The following is a 4,948-nucleotide window of genomic DNA, read 5'->3' as shown; positions in this document are numbered from 1 at the left end:
TATCCGGGTGAACAACGGTCTGGACATCCGAAAAAGACGGTGAAACATTGCCGGCGTGAACAATGCCTTGTGGTGGAAGTAGTCGTTGAAGAGCTGGTCGTGGCCGCGCTCTCTTTTACGGTCCAAGGCGGCCGCGCGCCCCGGCAAGGACCCCCGGTACACGGGGATCTGCGAGACATTATGCTGGTGGATGATCAGCGCAGCCTCCGTGAGAAAGTCGTCGTCGGACTCCTCGTCTGACGACGTGTCGATGAAGTTATTGAAGAAGTACTCGTCGTCGCTGTCCACCATGATCTACAGATGAAATGGGACAAATTTTAGATCGCCCATTTTATCGAACACCTCGCAGGCGGAGGCCATCCAATGCGTCCAGAGGGACTAGCAGGCAATGGCCATCCCGACCGACTTGCGACCTGGAAACAAGGTGCACGAGAGCTCACCTCTGGCTGCAATGGCGAAGCTGCTGACGGCGGGAGGTCTCGCGACGGCGAGAGGACAACATCGTCGGCGACGACGTCCTCCGACTCTGCTATGAGGCTGCGAAAGCAGCGCGGGGCCGTGTCCTATGCTTCCGCACCGCTTGCCGGTGTCTCGACGACGGTGGCCGGCGTCGACATCGCTCCCAAATCGCCGGTCCTGGGGTGGCGGCGGAGCGGTGGGAGATGTGTGCGAGGGGGCTGTGTTTTGGAAGGCAGACAGGCGGGCCAGGGGAGGACATGGGGAGGACCCGAGCAGCCAGCGATAGGAGTCCGCGGCCACGCAAACTCGGCCCAGATTTGGGCCGTCTTTGGATCATCCCAGACGCCACGGCCATCCATTTTTTGGATGGGTCCCCGCGCTGGGCCGGGATTTTATCCGGTCGACCCATCCGGACGCGCGGGCGCGGGATGAGTCACCGCGTTGGAGATGCCCTTAGAGCTGCTGAGCATCACATGTTTTTTCGTTAGTATACAAATACCATTTGCTACAATTGTTATCTGGTTTTGCCAATACAGTAGAAGTTGTTTGCTAAAATGGTTCTCATCTTTTGCTAATATACTACAAATTGTCTTCGGTTGTTTCTGGTGAAATTGATTTTTGCTACTTTTGGTATCTGGTTTTGGTACGATACAATAAAATTGTTGCTACAATATCTCCAGCGAGATTCTTTGGTGTTGTCTGCTTTGCTGCAACTATTATGCGCTTTTGCTACAATAGTATAAACCTTTTTGCTACTAGGACTCCGGTGAGGTCTCCGGCTGTCTCCGGTGAGGTCTCGGACGAGTTTTGTGTGTTTTAGGGGTTAACCATGTTTTGCTACAATTGTTGTTGTTCTGCTACATTCGTCCTTTTGTGGAAGCGAGAACTGCTATTTTTGTTACTTTTGGTGGAAATAAATTTTGGTAAAAACAAAACATCTTTTGCTACATTGGTACAATATGGAAGTAAAAGTAAAAAATTTGTTGGATTTTGGTGAAAATAGATTTTGCTACACATGAAACTTTTTTTGCTACGTTGGTACATTATAGAAGCAAAAGTAGGATTAGGGGAGGCTAGATGGACACGTGTCATGCCCTGGAGGAGGAGGATCAGCTCCCTTTAGGGAAAGGGTTCCACCGGGGAGGTGGCATTTTGGCTCATAGGAGCAAATGCTCCTATTATACAAAATAATTAAAAAACAATTTTAAAAATGTCAAAAAATTCTGACATAAATTTTTTGTTGTACATCGTGACATTTTATGTTAGTGCACAAGTTTTCATGGAGAAACAATATTTTATGTGGCGTGTACAAAAAAGACAAAAAAATGTCCTGTACGTAGTCGTGTTATAGCATCAAAATTTGTCTTTTTTACTGGAGCCACAAATGTTTATAGTTTTTTTTTGAAAAATTGTGTACGAACATAAAATGTGTAGATGTACATAAAAAATTTTAGTTTAGAATTTTTTGACACTTCGAAATGTTGATTCACATAATGGGAGCAAATGCTCCTATGAGCCAAAGTGAATATCCCTTCCACCGGACCAAACCTCTACTACTAGTATGAAAACACACGACAGCATGGTCATGGGCGAGAGTAGTTTACTAGCAAAGTGGTGCCACTGCACAAAAGGCAGGAAAAAGATGCCCTCGATATTAAGAAAAGTACAGGATCAGGAATAGGAAAATGTAAAGCAAACTGGCGTGGATCTTATGTCTAACCAGTACACATCTTTTGTACCAATATATAGGGCTAAATACATCTGCCCTCTCCAGCGGCTCGGTGTCCGCAGATCTAATGACCAAGGTTTCCACCTTCTTCATTTAAGGTGCAGGTCTAGGATGCCCTGGTACGTCTTTGATTCGGCGAAACTGACCTCGTCTATTTGCAGCTTCCATCGTCCTCGCTTGGTCAGAGTTTTGCTCTGGGCAGCTGCCGCTGACGGAGACAGCCAAAGCGAGCTACCAGGTTACCTGCAAGACGGAGAAAGAAAAAGAAAGAGTCACCAATTTGGAGTAGGTGTCTAGGGGAGGTAAGAAACACATAGTGCGTGTATCCTTTCCATTATTGTTTACAAGATATATAGGGCTTGAATGTTTTCTACCTGTTGTTCGTTATCTTATAAAATGTTGACTAATGAGAGAAGATTTCTTTCCTTAGTTATATGTTGTTAGATATATGAGATCTTTCCATCAGCGGATTTATACGTGATAGATAACATTCGGTTTAATTTATACGCACTTGCAAGCCTTGCAACTCCATTATTCGTCATATTATATGTTGATGTAATCCTATTTAGTCGGTCTTCTTTGCAGATCTGTTTTAAGTTTTTTCATTGAACTTGCTGCGGGAAGGATGGACCCGACGGGAGGAGTACTGACAATCGTGAAAGACATTTACAATCTTGTTAGCACGATCAAGCAGGCGGTCGAGACAGTTCGCCAGAATGAGAAAATCTGCGAACAGATTGGAGAAAACGTCGGCGCTCTTAGGAGTATCGTAAGGCGTCTGTGCGAAAATAACATGGCCAGTGACCCGGACATCACGATCGCACTTAATGCCCTTATGCGGACCTTCGATCTGGCCCTCAAGCTCGTCCAGAAGTGCCAGCAGAAGGAACATTATCTTCTCAGTTTAACGAACGGCGCGAGCCGGGGCAGGCAATTGAAACAGGTAAACAAAGATATCCTGGCCAAAACAAACATCCTAAACTTGGCCACCAATGTCACGAACAATGAGAATATTGAGAAGGCTGCTAGTAAACTTGACCAGATACTCGCGAAACAAGACCACCTGGCAGAGGTACCCATCCTTCAATCCATAATATCCTGGGTTTCGGACACTTGTTCCATTATATTACTCCCTCCATCTATAAAAAATATTACAGATTTATCTAAATTTCCCTCCATCTATAAAAAAATATTACAGATTTATCTACATTTAGATATATCTATACACTAAACTGTGTATATATACATCTAAATGTAGGCAAAGTTGCGACATCATTTTATGGACACAGGTAGTATATTAAGTTTATGTTGGAAAATACTGGGAAACATCATCTCTTTGTCGACAAACTTCTATGGGCGTATTTGAGAATACTGAGTGTATTTCATACAATTAGATGAAAATATCTAGTTACTCTTTTCGGCAGCTATGGCTACTTTTAGCTAGGTTCCTCTTAGTATCAATTTCAATCTGTCTAAAAACCTCCGACTCCCGAAAAAAGCTAGGAGAACATGTTTCTAGGTGGCTGAATTTTAAAAAACTCAAAAATATTACTCCCTCCGTCTCATAAAATTTGTCTTAATATTTTCAAAATTTTGTTGGTAATTTTTTGATAAAGTTAAGACAAATTTCATGAAATGGAGGGATAATTTCAAAAACAAAACTGTAATAAATCGTGTATATGCATATTCCCTTGATACTAACTCGTGCAATTTTTTTTAAAACCTGCACAGAAAAAGATGAAATATAATTTTTTATTTTCTGTGCACAGTAAAAATCTGGTCCTTGTACTGTTAGTTGAACACATGGTCATTTTTGCACAAGTTACATACTTGTATATTTTAGTTTCAAACTTGGCGTGTACAATCTGCATACGTTCTGTACATGTATGGTTTATGTCACATTTTTATTGTATTTACATTTTTATTATTTGTAAAGGGTCGACCAAACCCGTGTCGTTACAACTAGTGTGTAAAATTTGACAGGACATTTGTAGTAAATATTCTAAAGGATGGAGATTTTTCTTTTCCACTTCAGGTTTCGAGAGAGGTGGAGACCTCACGCAGAAGTGACAAAAGTTACAAAATCATCCATCTTCCTTATTCAATAACATCAAGTAAGATCATATCTTCTACCGTCCGCTATGGATATTTAAAAAAACGTGTAAAATCATTCCATTGAACACACAGTCGTTGCTGTGTACGCGAGTTCCAGGTTTGGCAGATTCTGTTGTTATTCTAAATCGACCTTATGGGTCTTATTTTTGTTGTCTCATATTGTACCATAATATAAGACATTGGCAATCCAAATTTATCGTAGTTTAAAGGGAGTAGTTATGATACTTATAGTTTTATTGGCACTTTGGACATGACATAGTACATGACATATTGATATGTGTTATTTTAACAACAGGATGCAAAAAGTTCACTTTTGCTGAGCTCGAGATGGCTAAACTCAAGTTCGCTAAGGAAAATTTGATTGGAGAGAGTTACTTTTGTGAGGTGCACAAGGTAATGTTTTTTCCAGCTACATATTTCCTCCGCCTAAAAAAAAGTATTTCCTCCATCCCTAAAAAAGCTTCTTAAATTTGTCTAGATATGGACATATCTTAGTTATAGATATATCTGTATCTAGAGGGAGCATAATTCTTTTAGGAATTAAAAATGGAAGCGCGGAGAGAGGTTAAGTAGTGTGTGTTCGTTCATTGTCGATTTTTCTGCATTATGAGAAGAGGAGAAAACGTAACGCGAGCATAGCTTAGT

The sequence above is a fragment of the Lolium rigidum genome, chromosome 4 (assembly GCF_022539505.1).
Source record: "Lolium rigidum isolate FL_2022 chromosome 4, APGP_CSIRO_Lrig_0.1, whole genome shotgun sequence".
Classification (NCBI taxonomy): domain Eukaryota; kingdom Viridiplantae; phylum Streptophyta; class Magnoliopsida; order Poales; family Poaceae; genus Lolium; species Lolium rigidum.
Note: the sequence above shows the minus strand (reverse complement) of the source record.